The sequence below is a fragment of the Ambystoma mexicanum genome, chromosome 12 (assembly GCF_040938575.1).
Source record: "Ambystoma mexicanum isolate Mex_15411 chromosome 12, UKY_AmexF1_1, whole genome shotgun sequence".
In the NCBI taxonomy this organism is placed as follows: domain Eukaryota; kingdom Metazoa; phylum Chordata; class Amphibia; order Caudata; family Ambystomatidae; genus Ambystoma; species Ambystoma mexicanum.
The window spans coordinates 825,932,981-825,955,009 of NC_090936.1; positions in this window are offsets into that span (position 1 = coordinate 825,932,981).

A 22,029-nucleotide genomic window follows, 5' to 3' on the forward strand; every position below is an offset into this window, starting at 1 on the left:
CGAACATTTCAGAACAACACGATAGTTCTTAGAACACTTTCAACTTGACAACGAACAATATGGACAGTGTCCTCAGGACACCCCCATTTTGTTTATTTGCGAACATTTCAGGACACTGCGAGTGTTCTTAGAACACATTCAACTTGCCAGTGAACAATACGGACTATGCCTTCAGGACACCCCCTACAAACATCCCAGGACACCGCGAGTGTTCTTAGAAATGTCTTCATAACACCCCCATTTTGTTTATTTGCGAACATTTCAGGACACCACGAGTGTTCTTAGAACACATTCAACTTGACAACGAACAATACGGACAGTGTCCTCAGAATACCCCTATTTCGTTTATTTGCGAACATTTCAGGACACCATGAGTGATCTAAGAACACATTCAACTTGACAGAGAACAATACGGACAGCGTCCTCAGGACACCCCCTACGAACATTCCCCGGACACTGCGAGTGTTCTTAGAAGCGTCTTCAGAACACCACCATCTTGTTTATTTGTGAACATTTCAGGACACCACAAGTGTTCTTAGAACACATTCAACTTGACAACGAACAATACGGACAGTGTCCTCAGAACACCCCCATTTCATTTATTTGCGAACATTTCAGGACACCATGAGTGGTCGAAGAACACATTCAACTTGACAGAGAACAATATGGACAGCGTCCTCAATTCACCCCCATTATGTTTATTTGCGAACATTTCAGGACACTGCGAGTGTTCTTAGAACACATTCAACTTGCCAGCGAACAATACGGACTACGCCTTCAGGACACCCCCTACGAACATTCCCCGGACACCGCGAGTGTTCTTAGAACCGTCTTCAGAACACCACCATCTTGTTTATTTGCGAACATTTCAGGACTCCGCGAGTGTTCTTAGAACACATTCAACTTGTCAGCCACAACCCCCATTCATATTTGCGAACATTTCAGGACACAGCGAGTGTTCAACAACGTCTTCAGAACACCCCCATTTTGTGTATTTGCGAACAATTCAGGACACCGCGAGAGTTCTTCGAACACTTTCAACTCGACAACGAACAATACGGACAGCGTCCTCAGTACACCCCCTATGAACATTTCAGGACAACGCGTGTGTTCTTAAAACACACCCCCATTTTGTTTATTTGCGAACATTTCAGGACACCCCAAGTGTTCTTAGAACACTTTCAACTTGCCATCGAACGATACGGACAGCGTTTTCAGGACACCCCCTTTGAACATTTCAGGACACCGCGAGAGTTCTTAGAACACTTTCAACTCGACAACGAACAATACGCACAGCATCCTCAGGACACCCCATACTAGCATTTCAGGACAACGCGTGTGTTCTTAGAACACACCCCCATTTTGTTTATGTGCGAACATTTCAGGACAGCGTGAGAGTTCTTAGAACACTTTCAACTTGACAACGAAAAATACGGACAGCGTCCTCAGAACACCTCCATTTTGTTTATTTGCGAACATTTCAGGACACCCCGAGTGTTCTTAGAACACTTTCAACTTGCCATTGAACAATACGGACAGCGTCTTCAGGACACCCCCTGCGAACATTTCAGGACACCACGAGAGTTCTTAGAACACACCCCAATTTTGTTTATGTGCGAACATTTCAGGACAGCGCAAGAGTTCTTAGAACACTTTCAACTTGAAAACGAAAAATACGGACAGCGTCCTCAGAACACCCCCATTTTGTTTATTTGCAAACATTTCAGGACACCGAGACAGTTCTTAGAACACTTTCAACTTGCCATAGAACAATACGGACAGCGTCTTCAGGAAACCCCCTACTAACATTTCAGGACACCGCGAGAGTTCTTAGAACACTTTCAACTCGACAACGAAAAATACGGACAGCGTCCTCAGAACACCCCCATTTTGTTTATTTGCGAACATTTCAGGATACCCCAAGTGTTCTTAGAACACTTTCAACTTGCCATCGAACAATACGGACAGCGTCTTCAGGACACCCCCTGCAAACATTTCAGGACACCACGAGAGTTCTTAGAACACACCCCCATTTTGTTTATTTGCGAACATTTCAGGACACCCCGAGTGTTCTTAGAACACTTTCAACTTGCCATCGAACAATACGGACAGCGTCTTCAGGACACCCCCTACAAACATTTCAGAACACCGCGAGAGTTCTTAGAACACTTTCAACTCGACAACGAACAATACGCACAGCGTCCTCTGGACACCCCATACTAACATTTCAGGAAAACACATGTGTTCTTAGAACACACCCCCATTTTGTTTATGTGCGAACATTTCAGGACAGCGCGAGAGTTCTTAGAACACTTTCAACTTGACAACGAAAAATACGGACAGCGTCCTCAGAACACCCCCATTTTGTTAATTTGCAAACATTTCAGGACACCGAGACAGTTCTTAGAACACTTTCAACTTGCCATCGACCAATACGGACATCGTCTTCAGGACACCCCCTACGAACATTTCAGGACAACGCATGAGTTCTTAGAACACTCCAGGACAACGCGTGTTTTCTTAGAACACACCCCCATTTTGTTTATGTGCGAACATTTCAGGGCAACCCGAGAGTTCTTAGAACACTTTCAACTTGACAATGAAAAATACGGACAGCGTCCTCAGGACACCCCTACTAACATTTCAGGAAAACGCATGTGTTCTTAGAACACACCCCCATTTTGTTTATGTGCAAACATTTCAGGACAATGCAAGAATTCGTAGAACACTTTCAACTTGACAACGAACAATACGGACAGCGTCCTCAGAACACTCCCATTTTGTTTATTTGTGAACATTTCAGGACACCCCGAGTGTTCGTAGAACACTTTCAACTTGCCATCGAACAATACGGACAGTGTCTTCAGGACACCCCCTGCGAACATTTCAGGACACCACAAGAGTTCTTAGAACACTTTCAACTCGACAACGAACAATATGGACAGCGTCCTCAGGACACCCCCTACGAACATTTCAGGACAACGCGTGTGTTCTTAGAACACACCCCCATTTTGTTTATTTACGAACATTTCAGGACACAAGACAGTTCTTAGAACACTTTCAACTTGCCATCGAACAATACGGACAGCGTCTTCAGGACACCCCCTACGAACATTTCAGCACAACGCGAGAGTTGTTAGAACATTTTCAACTTGACAACGAACAAAACAGACAGCGTCATAAGAACACCCCCATTTTGTTTATTTGCGAACATTTCAGGACACCGCGAGTGTTCTTAGAACAGTTTCAGCTTGCTTGCGAACAAAACGGACACATATTGAGTCCTCAGAACACCCCCCATTCAGTTTATTTAGAACATTTCAGAACACCCATGATGTCCGCAGACAAATCAAACACAAAAAGAACATCTACCACATAAAAAAGCACAGCATTTAACCTATCTCATGCCCTCCCATCCTCCCCAAACACTTCTACACACCAACACACTCTACTAAATACACATTTTGAACAAATTTTCACCGCGCTGTCTGCGGACGTCTGCGAATCCCAGATGGCGGGCGCTACCGAAAATCTGACGCGCTTCACGCTTAACACTGTCCAATCAGCGAACATGCCATATGTCCACGGACATGACGTAAGCCACTCGGCCAATAAGGACACTGTCCGCGGAGCGAACAGTGATGTGTGTCCGCGGACCGAACACAGATATCACTAATTATTTTTGACCGACTTTGTGGTCATTTTAAAAAAAAATACTGGACGGATTTTCACCAAATTTGCAAAAGCACGCTTTTGGGACCAAGCTGCTGCTCCTGGTCCAAATTTGGTGAAAATCCGTCCAGCGGTTTTGGGCTGTAGGTACGAGCAACATTTTTTTCCCATTCAGTCTATGGGAATAAAATAAATTTTGGGACCCCCCCCTATAACTTTTCCCCCTCACCAAACTTTGCAAAAAAATTCAGAGTGGGCCATATACTTTTTTTGCAAAGTTTGGTGTGGATTCGTCCAGGGGGAGCGAAGTTATAAGCCGCCCAAATTGCTCTTCCTATGGAAACACCAACTTAACCATAACCACATGGCCACTACCGTGGCCATGTAATATATATATATATCCACAATCCTCTGCACCGTCTACACGGTGCAGTCTTGAGCATCACTCCCGTTGTGGTGTCCCAAAATTAAAGTCAGTCCTTGCGTTCTCCCAGGAAACTCACTGTAGCCAAATGTAGGTTAAAATTCTTCTTTAATGGTACAAAAGTTAAAATCCATGTGGAAACCTCCAGCCCTCGCCCAGTAACACAGAGGAAAACCTTGACGATGACGCGTTTCGCTAGACCTCGTAGCTTGATCACATGTCTTTCTCACAAACAGACACAGTATTTAAATCTTTCACCCATTGGCTAGCAGTAAAAATAGAAATAGAAATAGGACTGCCACCATTTGCAAAGTGCAAAGTTTCTGCCTCGAATGCTCGCCATTTTGTAGTGGTTTCAATCTTAGGAAAAACCTATGAGCTCTACAAGTAGAACAGCTCCGAGCTCGCCCCTTCCAATATGGACAAATATAACCGATGTTACAAGTGTAACAATAACAAATGTTGCAAGTATAACAATTCCTGTCTTAGTGATACTCTAATGTCATATCGTGTTGTTCATGTTTGTTATTCATATCTGATCGTGGCTCCACCCGATGTAATTCTAACATCCTCAGTTACATCTAAATGCATATGTATGTAATTTAAATGATGCAAAATTAGGTTGCATATATATACACACTTTTCACAATTTTTTAAACGATCTGTCTCAGCTGTGCTATGCATAGTGCAAACGACCCGCGATTCTTCCACTGTAAAGGCAAAGTTCATTAAACATGCACAATTTGTCAAATACAATTCATTGACTGGTCCTACTAAGCCAAATGTTGATAAATACACTAAGTGAATACTTCTATCTCATCAGTGACATAGTGTCAAACCCTGCCTGCACACTGAGTGGACGTTTGTTTAATTTTACAAATGACACTTGCTAATTCATTAGAATTTCCAATGGCTAGCTATTACCAGAGGTAAAATGACATTATGGGATGGGTTTATGACACTTAGACCACCTTAGTCGGGAAAATACACAAAAGAGGGGCAAGTAATTGAATATGGGTGTTAATTAACCTGTGTCTGAAATTGGTTTAAAAACAAACTCCTGGTTGGTATCTTAAAAGGAGTAATAAAACCTCTTGGATAAGAGGAATCAAAGGAAAAAGGTTCACAAGTCATCAATGAATAACCACAGATCTGTTTCTCACAGTGTGTCTTGAAGGCAATATAGCATATGTTTTCATTCGCCCAAGAAAGTATATAGTTCCTCGTCAATGCTGTGTCCCAACGGAAACTTGCTCTCGTAATCGATAATGTATCTCGTTTCCCGTTGTCTCAGTAACTTTTCTCTGTCTCCTCCCCTGGGTCCCATCTTCACTTGATGTAACCCGATGAACGAGAAGTCACATAACTTTGCTTCATGCTTCTCCCAAAAGTGTTTCGCTATTGGGTATGCATAATCCTGGTTCTTTATTGCCCTGATGTGCTGTTGTATGCATACCTTCAGTTTGCACTTGGTACTCCCTATGTACCATTTGTTACAAGTGCATTTGAGTGCATATACAAGGCCATGATTAGTAACCATGAATGTGTTAAAATATACTTGGCCATGCACACTGACCACGGATAATTAGTGACGTCATCAGTGATGTGAACTATAATGTCATCATTGTGGTCAAAGGCTGTGCAGCAGGAGGTGCAAAGTTAAGGTGGTTTAGCTGAATTCCAGGGGTTTTGTTGTGTTAAAACCCCACATTAATGAAGTTTTTTCCTTGAATGTCAATGTTTATTTACACTGTATTGCTCACCTTAACGTCCCTGCAACTGAAGTGTTTTCTTTGAATTTCAAGGGTTTTGTTATTCAATAGATTTTTCCACACATGGCCAGTTGCCACTGCCTACATCTGTGCCCACTGTATATTTAGTACACTACCAGACCACTAGCCATGGTCTTCAGCCACTGTCCATTTTAGAACACTACCAGACTTCTAGCAACTTCTAGCGATGGCCTTTGACCATATTTCAAAACACTTGCAACCCTTCATTCAAAGGCATTCATCAATCCCAAACTGATTTTGAGCTGTTTTGACAGAGGTATTGTTCTGCATACGATATTGCAGGTTTTTGAGAACTCACAATGTTTTTAGGCAATGTGCAGTGAGATTCAATTATTTGCTGAGGATCAAACACTTTGGTTAAGCAGCATTCTACAAGCACCTTGTTTCATGGCCAGTCTCTTGGTGACTGATGTGATACATTGCAAATCCTGAATTAACTGCGTTTAAGCAGCACGGAAAAGGGGAAAAAATGACAAACTGCAAGAATGACATATGCCCAGGTACTGTTGCCCCTATAGCGGACATAAAAAGCTGGCACCCATGAATATATGCACATTAATTGAACATATAACTTAAAGTAAAATATACACATGTAGTGCACTTGACCTTCTCCTTGGAAGAAACTTTGCAAGACAAGATAGCATTGAGCTTTTAAAATAATTAACGAACATCAGAAAACATAACCTGAGAGAGGAAATCTTGAAAATAAAAATGCTGGAAAACTATAAAAGGTGCTCACCTTTTAAACCAGGCAATCTGTCATGACATATTCACTGGGAAACAAAATATACAAAACAAATGCTTGTGGTCTAGTGGATAAGCATCTGCACTGAGAACATGACAAGCGGAGTAAAATCGTGGTAGCCAAATACTTGAGCAAGCTTGCCAACCTCAAACAACCCCAAGGGGTTGCATCCGCGTTCTGAAAAAACATTATGCTGTCCACCCACATGTTTCCTCTACTTGTGCCATGAAAATCAGCCACACTAAGGGGATAATAACTGCACCAGTGTCCAGGATTGGAATCACTCTTTCCACATCATGGGCAAACACGCTTGACTTATTTGCCCATCAACATTTCCCCTCCTCACTGCGATGTAAGGCTTTCAACAATACTCTGCTTTATAAATATAACTTGAAATGTACACACACCATAGTGCCACTCAAATATATCAATCCCTATAGAACTATGTTAGGCAAAACGTGTACACATGTGGCATTATTGCCCCCATCTTGACTGAGAGAATACAAATACCAGAATTCAATTCAGCAAATGGCAAAAAAAAGGTCTCTGAGTCCATAACCTTCAAAGACTGACAGTAGCAGTAAATAATGCAGATGGCATTTTTTATGAGATATTTAAAAGTTAAAAAAACACATGCCATTCGGGACTAAAGACTGTCTCCCATCCAAGCAGTAACCAGGACCGACCTTGCTTAGCATGGAAAGATTCAGCCACTTTAGCCATTATGCTCTAAGTGGTCTTGTTACAATGGCTTATTAATCAGGCAACATGGCCTGAGGAGGCTGACCCCTTCCTCACTTTGAAGCTAAGCAGGGTCTGTCCTGTCTAATTTTTGCTCTAATTTAGTGGTATTCATTTATGTGATTAATTGTTGTAGAATCTTTGGGCAGTTAGATAGCTTTTGGAATATTCTAACAGTTTATATTTTTTACTACACGTTTACCTGAGGTTTAAGTACAGTTTAGTTATCAAATTTTGGTTTTAAGAACATTAAATAAGCGTTTGTAAGATTTGCTGGTAATCTCTGCTTTAGAGTAATAGTACTATCATTACATTCAAACCATCCGCATTTCTTTTTTATATATGCAGTGTAGTGCCCTGAATTGGTTGTGGCTCCTGCCTGGTAGATCATACCTATTGTTGTGAAGGTTTTCTTACCAAGTGATATTTGACCATGTGTGAATCCAGTCAGCTTGCACTTGTTTTTGGTACCATCTGCATTGTAACGTAGAAGCATTAGTATTACGTATTTACTATGTTTTTGTATTACTAACGTGGAGCGATTATCTGAATTGCAGGTAGAACATAATCTACCATGGTTTGCATTTTGTACAAGTTGCTGAAATGGAATGGATTTACAATTAGGTATTGATATATATATATATATATATATATATATATGAAGCGTTCATTGGGAATTTCTTCTTGTGTCACATTGTTGCAGAGAGTGCATGCATGTTTCCACATGTATGAAATCTGGAAGATTTCATTAATAGGTATGTTTTTGTTTTCCAGTACTTGTAGTAAGTACATTAGAAATTATTGTGGATCTTCATGTGAGTTTATAGTGAATTTCACCATTCCAGCACAGTAGTTCAATTGTTCTCTTATTCCATAAACACTATCCGTGTTGTCAGGATTGTTTGCTGCATTTCTGTGAAGAACTAACATTTGCAAACACAATGGGTCTGTACTGTGTAAGTAAATGTTGTCAACAATTGTTGGTAATTGAAATAGAATATTCATTGCTACATTTGCGTACCAACTTACACCAACTATATTTGAGAGTTTAAATGGACCAGGTAGTTCTGTATCTGACTGCTTTTTTTTGGAGTTTGTCTTCCTTCTCTGAAGAAGTACCTGGTTCACTTTCCCTAATTGATTTTTTTTGCTTGTGGTACTTGATGAAGTATTACTTTTTTGTACTCTCTTTGGAGGATTTGCAGTGACATCCTGTTGCTTTTCTGTTTGATTTATTTTTCTTTTCTAACATTTTACTTTTTGTGGAACAGAATGTGTGTTTAGATGGGGAGTGTATAGTAAGCAAAGTCTATTGTATTCTAAAATGCAAGGAATATCAGCGTTTATTTTACTTGCATGAAAGTTGATTAGAAATAGACCATCAAGTGTATGTAAGCGTGATAGTGCTACGTAGCTCATGCCTTCTTTAAAGACTGTGTTACCAATATCTATCATTGCTTTGTCTAGGGTAAGACCTTGTGATTTATGAATCGTGACTGCGCATGCAAGAGTTAGAGAAAATTCTTCTCTGCATACATACATGTCTTTGAAGAGAAGGAATCGAGCTTTTGAGCGTCCTATCCTTTTAACTTCTGAAAGTTTGTCAAAGAGTATATTGACAAACTGAATCTTGTAGTCACGTGGGTATGTTTGAAAGCCAACAACTGTACCCAGTGCTCCATTAGCTAGTCATTGGTCCACGTCAAGGTTACGTTTAAGCATTACTCTGCAATTTAAGGATCATTTTCATATCTTTTCTAAGCCTGCTGTGTTTGAGATTGATTTTTCTAAACTATTTAGTCTTGTTGTGGCTTGGTGACACATAGGTAGTGTAACACCATGTACATCTAGTTTGTCTGTGGCGCTAATTTCCATTATTGGTTGCATTTCTTTACTTAACATTATTTAATTGAATTTGAAACAGCTTGCAAGAGTTGGCATTAAGGCCATACAATTCACATTTTTGTGGGCTAATTGTTCCATAACATCTGTAGCACATGCATTATCGCCATTAAGTGCATTAATTTGCTGGGTTTTGAATATTGTTTCTGCTTCTTTAGAGAGCATACCAACTCTGATACTTTTTAAGATGTTGGCATAAGTGAGATCTGCAGATTGCCGCATGTTTTCTGTTAATTCTCTGTATTGGAAATGTTGCCAAAGGTTGACATTTCCAATGCTGCCAACAGTTTTACGGCAGAGTTTGTGTCCTAATGTTTTAAAAATAGGCTCACCTTTTACTGGTGTCAATTGAAGAAGATCTCCGAAAACAATAATGTGTTTTCCTGCAAAGAGCTCGTCATAGTTTGTTTTCAGTACTTCTTGTAATCTGAGGTGAATCAAAGCCAACATTTGGTTGGAGACCATGCTCACTTCATCTATTAGTAGCATTTCATTTGTTTCAATACTCTGCGTAGTTCCATTTCAGCTTCAGCAGAAAGTTTGTAATAGTCTAATTTGTTCTGGTGTTCTACTGGCAATAGTAGTAATTGGTGTAAAGTGACACCACCTATGTTGTAGGCAGATAAACCTGTGGGGGCAGTGACAACTGCTGACAGTTTGTTGAAGGAATTTACTGATGATTTTGATTAGGAATGTTTTGCCAGAACCAGCTTCAGCACTGACGTACAGTAGTATAGGTTCATAATTATGGCAGGAACATTCTTTATTTTCATGTTGTACACCATGTGCAATTTGTTTTGTTACTTCTTCAAAAATGCTACATTGTTCGTTGTTTAGTTTTGATTGTAGTATAGTTAAGTCTTCTTTATCTTCATACTGACACATGGTGATTTCTGCTTCTATCATAGCTAATTCTGCCTCATTTATTATTAGTGGTTCTCCAAGTGGTTCTTGGCTTCCTGTTACAGAAGGTTGACTACTGTCAGGAGTGTCTTTACCTAGTTGGGCCTGGAGTTCTTCTTCGTGTTGCAGTTCATTGTGCAGCATTGTTTTGTTTTGTGTAAAGTTTACATCAGTTATAGTGCTTTCATTTGCTTTGAAAGCATCTTCATATGAGTCATAGTTTTCTAGTATTTCTTCTTCTTTTCTCCATGGTTTAAAGAGTTGTAGCAGGGACATGTAATATACTTCTTTATGTTGAGGAGTCTTCAATGACAATTTGATATGATTAATTAAATTTGGTTTAGTGAGGTTAACTAAGCTGCCTTCACAGTTTGTCACTCTGTATTTACCTTTTTTTCATCAGGTTTTATATTATTTTTGTATGTGTAGTTTTGGGCTATGTGGTATAGACACATGGTTTCCAAAGTATTACTTCTGTTTGGGTAGTATGTGTCCAATACATTGTTTTTTAAAATGTCGTGGCTGTTGGGATCATGTTTGGCTATTGTTTCTATATCTTCATATGTTTTGAGAACTCTTTTTCTAGATTTAGCTGGACCAAGACTTAGCCATACTATATTTTCAGATTTACCATACAATGCAGTACAAGTTAAACGATCAGCTGCTTCATATGATCCACATTCTCTATGGGAGAGCATTTTTATGCCCAAGCTGTATAATTTCTGAGACACTGTTTTATCTGATCACAGGTCATTCCAGAGGTCTTGGAGCTCTGTCTTTTCTGCTTTGGTTAAGTATGCTGTGACATATCGTGTAACTGCAGTAGAATTGTCTGAAATGTACTGCACATCTATGTTTGCATTCCATAAGTGGGCAATGATTGCATTATAATTATTGATATATTTTTCTTCTTCTTTTCTTTTTATGTAATATGTATTTTTAGGTGACTTACCTTTAACACTATGTCTAACTGAAGACATGAGGTTGTTCACTTGACCTGTATTTGTAACTGGACTAGGGAAACCAAATCGGCATTTGGTGTAGTATTTCCCTTTGTTTTTGTATTTGCGACGACAATATTTGCCACATTTATGTCTTTGAAATTGTAAAATTTGTGCATGAAGATCACTATTTGTGGATTCTGATGGAATTTCACAAGTGACATATTTTTCAATAAACTGTAAAACAGTGGCATCACTGTCTTGACCAAATTTAGGAGCATCTTTAATCCATAAAAGCATGTGGATATGTGGTGCTCCTCTGGCTTGGTATTCTTTTCTCCAAAAGAAGTGTTGCACTTCTCCAAGGGGAGGAACAGTTTTATTACAAATAAAATGTAGCATAGCAATGAAGCGATGGTGAAAATATATTGAAACATTAACAGGATCCAAAGAACAAAGTTCTCCTGGTGTTAGTATATCTATGTTTGTTTTGTTTTTATTTGATATGCGTAGGAAATCATGTAAATCTTGCCATGCATATTCTGCACAACTTAATGTAACAAACCAGGTGGGTGGGCCAAGGTTTCTGATCATACAACGTACATCTCCATGACGTCGAAACCAGTACTCTTTAGTACCACGCATATTTGCTAATAGATTTGTAATATTTGATTGTAAAACCTCATCCTTTTGTTGCACTGTTTGTAATAATTGTGTAGCTGTCATATTTTGAAAGTGTGATCCTAATTTTTATATGTGTGCAACTCCGTAACATAAAGTTGCTAGTTCACTTTCAAAGAGTAGGTGGAATATGTATTCCACATTTTGTCTAAATCTGGGATCTTCTGAATACATCCGTAATGAGCGGTATTCTGAAGCTGATATTTGAATAGGTCTATCATCATACCTTCCTCCTTTGCCAGTAGGAAAGAGTAGAGGAAAAGCACGTACTTCTATAATATTTTCCCATATGCTGATTGGTGATCCTTTTGTTTGACACATTTGGTATGTTTCCAGTGCATCTTCTATGGTGTCATTAGAGTGCAAAGGATGAATTGTATGATGGTCTAAAGTATTTGATATTGTAGCAGGATCTAGTAGCTCAAATTGACCAGCTTCTTGTGTTTCTTGAATTATTTCAGTTGTATCTTTCAAGTTTTCTTCATTATTAATTTCTTTGTAATATTCATTATTCTCTACAAGATATTGTAAGGCTTGTCTAACTTTTTGTAAATCTACCAGCTGTTGCCATATTTTTTTGTCTTTTGTAGGTACTCCATTTACTAAGATAATTAAAGATTGCTGCATTGGACGTTGCACTCCTAGAGTATGCACATTTTCTTTTAGAAATAATGGTAAATAAACTACTTTTCCACGAATGCCTTTTACCAATTCAGAGGGAGGTAATTTTGCTGTTTATGGTTGAAGGCGTATCATTGCTTGAAATGGGTGTACTGTTTGAATTATGATGCTCTCACATAAATTAAGTTGTTGTAGGGGTTTTGGTAGTGGGTATAATTCCAAATTATTTGTGATAGCATGTGAAGGAGTTTGGTTGTTGTCAAGTTTTGTACTGCAGTAACTGCAAAGTATTAAGGGGTCACTTATTTCGTATTTGTTTTCGCTACAAGGTAGAGAGCTAATTCAAACCATTTAGAATCTTCATTATCTTCTATTTTAAATGATAGGTCTACAGTTTTTGTGTTACTTTTATAAAAAGTTCTGCAGCAACATACACATACATGGTTTGGTACTTCAGCTGATGTACTTTTAAATTGTAGTATTTCTTTTTTGTATGTGTTTAGCAAAAGTTGCCTTGTGTAGAATGTTTGCTAATTTTGTTTAAAGCTATTTAATTCTGTAAATGGCTTTCACTTCCAAAATATTTTTTCTGGATATAGTCAATTTCTTGAAGTAGGTGTTTCCCTGTACCATTCAGAATAATGTTATTTAAATTTGCTAGTGCTAAAGCAGGACTTTTAGCATAGTACAGTTTATAGACTAGATTTCTTATAGTTCAATGATGTGTTGATATTCTTTTGATATCATGGAAGGTGGTTTTTACAAGTAGGTCCTGTAATGCAGGCCAATGAATGTCCTTGTAGTCCTGTGTATTTGTGCACTGGACAGATATCCATATTTTGCAGTAGTTTAATTTTGATTTTGTCTTTGCTTTTTACATATTGATTGAGGACTTGGCATAAAGACTTGAAATATTGTTTGGGAATGTTACATATTGATGTGCATGGCCATTTGTACACTAGACGTTATGATTCAGTTGAATGGAGGAGTAATTCTAAGTTTACAGGGCATATTTTTGTAACGAGTACTTCTTGTTCCATTATGGTATTATTAACTTTTTCATAACCTCGACCACTGCTATGTATGGCAAATGTATTTGTTTGCTTTTGTTTGTACGCTTCTTCATTAAAGTATGGTTCTGTGCTCGTAGTGTGACTCCATTCACCTCCGCAGATACTTAAGAAGTTCTTTCTGTTGACATTTTGTTTATTGAGAAGTCTTTGTTGTAATTTAGTTATTAGTTTTGTTAGTGGTTTCATTTTGTTTAACACTAAAATAAATAACTGTCTTTAAAATTAATTTCCTACGATAGGTTTTAAGCATTGAACCTGATTTCTCTACTGTTTTTATAAGATTTTGAAGGACTTTGTGACGGAACATTTTGGCTAAAATACTTTTCTTGGTATGCTTACTTTGCACTATATTAAAATTTAAAGAAGCAGTTTTATCTGTAGTGATAGCTGATTTTCTGTTAATTGTTTTTTGGTTTGTTTTACATTTTGATAGAGTAGGCAAAGTTTTTGTACTTGAAACTTCTTGTGTTTCACTAAATGACTGTATTAGCTGTTTTGTTTCAACTTTGTTTTACAAATTCTGCTAAAGATGGATGCTTATGTTGGACACTTTTATTTTCATTTGCTCTACTTCTGCGTTGCTTTCTACGGACTTGACTTTTGGTAGGCATTCTTTAGGGTCTGTTGAAAAAAATAAAGAAGGTATGGGTTGGGGTGTTCTGCAATGTATGTGTGTTGTGTGCATGAGTGTTTGAGTACGATGATGTATGTAATGGTGTCTGATTGTGCACTGGGATCAACAACTAGTAGGGATGTGTATTCTTCAATTGATATGTTACTAAACTCAGGTTCAGATGACAGAAAAAAATAAGCTAGTGGTGTGAAGAAGTACAAATAGTAAATCTAATGTATACAATTAAAACAGTTGTTTGTTCTATAATATGAAAATTCTAGCGGTTGAGTTGGGTAATTTGTGTGTCCAAAAGTAGAGTTTGTGTGCCATTCTGGCTGTAAATCGCTGTTCAAGACATGGGGATTTTTGGACAGAATGATGCACAATCTCTATTTTTAGGCGCAGAAATAGCATGAATAATGTATGTTTGAGTAATAATACAAATATTATGTAATATTCTACTTACTTTCTTTCTAAAATGAACAGGTTAATTCTTAGTTCTTCTTTGTTCTTCAAATTCGGCTGCTTCTTTTTAGGAGAATGGTCTTCACTGCAATTGTCAAAGAAACAAATTAGTAAATTTGTTTGTATATAGCATTGTTTTTAATTGAAATCCTCAGCGCCTTCCTTAAAACCATTAAAACTAGCTTATTCACATAAGATATGTTGCACCAGTTCAAAACATATGATATGTTCTTAATGACCAAATTGTATTGCAATGAGTAACTGTAACAAACAAAATATCTTTAGTATGTCTTGTGAAATTCATAATGTACCACTGATTACCACTATTTCTGTAACTAAGCTGTTCTAAGTAATAGTGCCTTAATGTCATGCTTAAATTAAAGTAATCAAATAAATAAATAAATAAATGTAATTGTATAAGTATTATTTTTTGAGATTTGAACATAGAGTTTGCATGCATGCAATTTTGTTTGAATATATGTAGTCTATAAATTTCATTTAAAAAATGTTAGTTTAACATGATTTGATAGTGAGTGTATAAAGAAAGTAAATAGTATAAAGGTTTATAAGTGATAGTTGATTTTAGGAAATTGGAAAAAAGACAGTAGATTCATTTTACAGATTACACAAGGTAAAAGTTAGTTTGAAAATGTGTTCATGTACTGTACAGAAAATATGCATACCTGTAGTTTGTGTTCATGCATATGGATTTGCATGGAGCTGCAAGTAGATATCTTGGAGACGTGTACAGTATTTCTTGTAGATGGTGCTTGCCAATGATATGACACTTGTACTCAGAGAGATTCACAGTACATTTGCAGTGCTGATCTATGATGATGCAGTTAGATGTAGAGGTCTTGAATGTGATTGGTGCATGGTCATGTGATTTCTTAGCTACATCCAATGAGGGAATGGCACAGAGAGTGAAGTGGAAATGGTAGAAGGGCTGTTCATGTTACGATATGTCTGCGGACATGGTGGTAGTTCGCGGACATCAGGAGTTACATCCAGGGATTTTTGGGTTCAGTAGTCATGCAAGTGAGAATGAGCACTGAAAGGGATTGGTCAGGAAAGTTTAGTGGGTGTGTTGTGCCAGGAGAGAGTTTCTCAGATACTCTTTTTGCTGAGAGAACAACAGATAGCTATGGCTGTGTGTTTCAGAAAACAGATTGTTTGGATTTTGGGAGATTCGTGGATACATTGGTTGAAGGTGCATGCAGAAAGCTGTGGAGTAGCTGTAGATCTTGGATTTCCGCATGTGGAAGTACACTGGAATGGAGTACGTGGAATGAAGTGGTTGGACTTGCTACCTCTCTGTGCTACTTTGGAAACAGAGCAACATCCAGACATAATTGTAATTCATTGTGGAGGGAACAGTTTAGGACATGTGTCTGGAATTTCTTTGCAATTTGCTATGAAAGAAGGACTTGGGAAAGTCATGGACATGTTTCCTAATTCTCAAGTAATATGTTCACGGATTGCTCAGAGACAAATGTGGCTTTGTTCTTCTTCATTTGATCCACAAATGGAAAAAGCAAGGCGCAATGTTAATAATGCTGTTTGTGCATTTCTAAGAGATTTTGGCATGTCCTCTTTTCACAATGAAAATATTATGTTTCGTAGTACATACATTTTTCGCAGAGATGGAGTCCATCTTACTTATGCTGGCAATCAGATTTTTCTGAGAAATGTACAAAATGCATTGCGACCTTTTTTAGAAATACAGCATCCATTTTGAAGTAGGTGTTAAGTATTTATAATTTTTGACATACAAACACCTCCCAAAGGCTCTTTTCAGAGCCACCACTTCCTCCCAGAGAAAAATGCAATGGTTACAATAGGGTAGCACCCCAATTTGTTTAATGTTCGCGAACTGTCCGCGGACTTTTAAGAAATACAAAGGCCCTGCTTTATTTATCTTCACTTCTATTTTTTAACTGTGAAAGGCGGCTCCGAAAAGAGCCTTTTTTTTTGATTTTTGTAATTTTTTTTTTTTAAAAAAATGTTTAGACACGACACACTAGGAGAGGAGGGGAAAGTAGGATAAAGGGGGGGACACCAACCACAGGGATAAGAAAGGGCGAGCTGAGAGAGGAAGATGTAGAGTGGGTTTTATTTGGGTAGTGAGCAGGTCTTCTCGTGCTCTGAGACGATAGTCTCAAAAGCACTCTGAAGTCGCTCCCCCCTGCGGAGTACTGTATCACAGTACATACATACAACTGTGACCCTCGAAAGGTAAGGGTCATCCGAATTCTGTATGGCCTTTGAGGCAGCTTGAGGAAGACGCTGTCCCACAGAGGTGGTCCTTGTCGTGACAGGATCAGAAACAGAGGATTAAGTAGAGGACATCAACCTACTACGTTCTTCGCAAGGTACAACCTTGCGAATAGCCCCAGAGTAAAATGGCCTCAGGTGTCGCTTCATTGTCGTGGGCTCAAAGCTGTACGAACCATGCTTCCCGCGACTGAGTATCATTTTGCACTCACTGCAGATAACACGGTTCGCATGAGCCTTAGGACCATTCCCATAAATGGAAAATAACCGCTACACCCAAGACTCACGTCTAGTGCAGGTAGTAGGGATTTCCTCTACCTCATTCTCGTCATCCTCTTCTTCCTCCTCTGCATCCTCACTCCTGTTCCCCTCTTCAGGCCCTTGGGGAGGTGGTGGTGGTGGAGGGGGTGGTGGTGGTGCTGAAGCAGGTGCAGCACCAGGTGGCAGTTCCGCAGCAAGGGATGCCATCTCGATGGTGTAATCAGCAAGTTGCTGGAGAAATAGTTGTGCTCTGAAGAATAGCCAGAAACACAATGAGAATAAGCTCTAGGGTTTGGTCTTTTATAGGGGTGCTTGTACGCGGTTCGCGGACATGCGCGCTGTCCACGGACAGATCAAACACAAAAAAGGGTTCAAAAAGTTTCAAAAGATATGTAGAAACTCAGGATTACTATGTGGGACTTGTGCCATGATGAGTTTCTATAGAAAAATATTGTGGATTACTTGAAAATGTACTTTTAAATTGTTCGGGGACATGAACAGTGTCCGCATTCAGAACACGCGATCAGCATGGGCGCGGCCATATGATCCCTTCGCAAACATGTCCGCGAAGGAAGCTCCTGTCCGCAGGAGACCAAATGCACAGACATTGGTTTGCGCATGCGCGTTGATGTTCTATGGACAGTGTTCGGGTCCTGAATTAATTAAAAGTGCGTCACATATCAAACGAACATTTCTGGACATCGCGTGTGTTCTAGAACAGTTTAAACTTGCTAGCAAACACTAATGACAGATATAGTGTTCTTTAGGACACTTCCATTTTTGTTTGATTACGAACTTTTCAGGACATCAATTGTGTTCTTAGAACAGTTTAACTTGCTAGTGAACGTTACGGACAGGTATAGTGTTCTTTAGGACACCTCCATTTTCGTTTAATTACGAACATTTCAGGACACCAATTGGGTTCTTAGAACAGTTTCAACTTGCTAGCGAACAGTACAGACAGGTATAGTGTTCTTTAGGACACCTCCATTTTTGTTTAATTACGAACATTTCAGGACACCGCTTGTGTTCTTAAAACAGTTTCAACTTGCTAGTGAACAGTACGGACAGGTATAGTGTTCTTTAGGGCACCTCCATTTTCGTTTAATTACGAACATTTCAGGACACTAATTGTGTTCTTAGAACAGTTTCAACTTGCTAGCGCACAATACGGACAGGTATAGTGTTCTTTAGGACACCTCCATTTTTGTTTATTTACGAACATTTCAGGACACCCGCGCTGTCCGCGAACATCTACATTGTTTTGAAAAAAATAAAAAATGGGAACTAATTACAACACAATATAAAAATTTAACTTTATTTCACATATATTAATACTTTATGACAGAGAAGATGCGGCAGAAACAGAAACAGAAACAAAAACAGGAGAATTAGGGGTTTCAACATGATTGGTATCAGGTGAAGAAGGGATGGAAGTCTCATCAAAACGTTTTGGATTATGGAGAGGGTTTGGGGATAATTGACTGGGATATGGTGAGGGGGGACAAGTACATGTGGGACAATGGTATGAGGTTTTTGTTTTAAAATGATCCTCAACAAAAGTTTTCAAATTATTAAAATTGCTCAATAATAAATCCATTTTTTCTTTTAAGCTGTCAAGCGTGTTTTCCATAACAGTTTCTTCAGACATATTTTCTATTTTGGTCTCTGTACAAAAAGAAATATATATGTTAAATATATATAAAATAATAACAATTAAATGGTTTACATTGTAAACTGTGTACCATTAGCTTCACTATTTTCTGACATTTCGTCATGTGGGAAGTGCTCCTCTAGCCAGAGTACTAGACATTTCTGTGCGAAAAAAAAACATATAATATATTTTTTTTAATCTAATACAGAAAGTTTATAAAGGTATGAGTAAAATGATGTACACTTACTATTTCAGGTAAGATATGTTCTGAGTACTCTGTAGGTCTGGTCTTGGTCTTAGTTGTGGAGTGTCTGTGAGGTAATTATGTTGGAAGAATTTTAGAACATATTGTATTTAAATGAATGGTTAGTGTGGTACATATATGGGTTACATTTCTTATGTGTTACTACATATAATATGTATGTGTACTACTTTGTGAATTTTTTAAATGTTATCATGTTGTAATATAACAATTAAACATACCCCCCCCCAGACTTTTTAGGTAGTGGTACTTTTGTCCGAATACGTCCGCGGACATCAAAAAAGTTTGTGGACATCACATTCAGTAGAAGTGGTTCAGTATGTTCCATATTACATGTACATAAATTCAAAGTTACTATTGTTAAGCTTTGCTACTAAAAACCTATGAAATTCAGTGAAAAAACTTTGTTAAAGGGGCGTTATGGTTAAGTTGCGCTACTAAAAAGCTATGAAATTCAGTAAAAAACCTTTGTTAAAGGGACATTATGGTTAAGTTGCGCTACTAAAAACCTATGAAATTCAGTGAAAAAACTTTGTTAAAGGGATGTTATGGTTCAAAGTAAAACCGAAAAACCCCTGAAATTCGGCAGTTATGGTAAGATAAGCAACCATAACTCGCGCCGCCACCGTGCACTGCTAAGACTAACACCCAGGACATCAAAGATGACATCACAAATGTATATCATGCATATCATTTAAATGCTAAAAGTACAGTCGTACATTGACATATAGTTGGTTTTCATTTGTGACACATTAATTACATTTACATCCATATGTGTCAGTTTTATGGAAATTGTTAGAGGTTGTGTTGTCTGTGAATGGTCCAACACGCACCCCACATGAATCCTGACAAAGTTCCCTTCTGGTACACAAAAAGAACATATGCTATCTAAACTCAATTTTGCCTGTGCATGTTAGTCTTCTCAAATGACCAGTATACCGCATGTGCCAACATGAAAGGACCAGGAAATTGACATGTACTCTTTCTGTTGATCCTGTGCAGGTGATGCTGGGTGTCCCATGATGCCATGGCTAATGACGCCTGTCAGGCAACCCAACAACAGGCACAAACAGATGTACAATCGTGCCCATATACACACTCACTGCACCATTGAGCAGACGTTTGGCCTGTTGAAGGCCCGGTTTGCTGCCTCAGCAGATCGGAGGATGCCTCATGTACAGCCCTGCAAAGGTAGGCAAAATTGTGCAGGCATGTGCATCAGGCGCAATGTCCCCCTGCCTCCTACATGCATATGCGGCCACCAGAGGCTGAGGATGAGACTGATGATGAGGAGGATAATGCCTAGCGCCCTGATGGCAATGATGGACGTGTCACACGTTGAGACCTTATACACCACTATTTATGAGCACCTGTTACACACACAGCACTGGACATCGAGTACACTGGGCACTGGACACTGTACATGAATAAATGCACTCCCACTGAACGATCAATGTCCAGTCATGATTTTTTTTCAACACCAAATATATTGTGACGAAAATAACCATTTACATTTGTGATGGGCACTACCTCTACAATCCCACCCAACTATCCCTCCCCACACCTCCTCCCCAACTATCCCCACACCACCTCCCTAACTATCCCCACACCACTCCCCCAACTATCCCTCCCCACACACACCCAATCTGTGTCCTATTTACATCCCCTTTTATGCAGATGGGTGCGACCTTCTGCAGGGCAAGTCAGCCACTGCGATCTACGCCTTGGGCTGCTTGGTAGGGAACTTGTGAGAGTGGTACTCCAGGATGGTGCCAATGGCGAGGGCATGTGCCGTTGGTCAGCAAGTGTCTGCACCAACACGACTATGGACTCCACCAGGGTTGAAATTGACCCATTCCCCTCCTTCACAAGCTGTGCCAGATGGTAAATGCCTTCTGTGGTTCTGCCCAGCATCTGTGCGGTCATCCTGGATGTATCCTGAAGTGTCTCCCGCATGAGCCGGGCATTGGGCTCCTTGGGCCCATAGGACTGAATCCTTCAGCATCTGCATAGTTCTGGTAACTGAATAGATTGTCGACTCCACCATCATCCCCAATGTCATTGGGTAGACCCCCTTGTGGAAGGGGTGCAGGTTCCCCCAGCTGGGGTGGTCAATGTGCCCCACGTGCCTCCTGCTGGGGTGGTGGATGTGACCCAGGTGCCTCCTGCTGGGGAGGGGTGGCTGAGCAGCAGGTGCCTGCTGCTGGGGGCTGACTGGGCAGAACGGGCCTCCTTCTGGGGGGGGTGGCTGGGTGGCAGGAGTAGTTGTCTGCTCCCGCCTGCTGGTGGATGCATTTGAATCCTGGGTGGAAGTGGTGGTTGTCCGGTGGCGGGGCTGTGCGCTGGTGGTCCTGGATGTGGTTGGCTGTTCGCCCTCATTCCAAGATGATGTGCCTGTGGGGTCAGAAAGGCAGGGCATCAGTGACGGGTGTACATTCATCAGACAGACATAAAGGCTACTACTTTCCAATGTATGTACGTAGTCATGGACATAGTGGTGGCCATAGCGTGGTGCACACATGCATGTGTCAGTGATGCTGTATGTGTGCATGTTGCCTGGGGTACTGGCGTGTTATGGGTGTGCCACACAAGCTGAATGACATGGTGTTGTGTCTGATTGTGACCGCAGCCTATGGCAGTTGCTGCATTGATGATGATTTACCGGGATGAGACATGGTGCGTGGGACAAGTGGGCCACATGTATTATTGATGTGTGCATCTTGTCATTTACTGGTTGTGGACGTACTTGACACTGACGTTAGTTTGGGCATGTGGTAGCACGGCAGTGATAACAGCAGTTGTGCAGTGTCAGGGGGATGTGTGTCTGAGTGCCTACAGGTGCATCTTTTGAGGGTGATACAGGGGAGCTGTGTGGTGGGTGAACGGTGTATGGATGTGGGTTGCGGGCATGGTCTATGTGGATGTGTGCAATCAGGTTGAAGGTGGGTGTACTGCCATCAGCGGCTGTACTGGCTTTGGGTACGACATACTTGACATGTTGGGC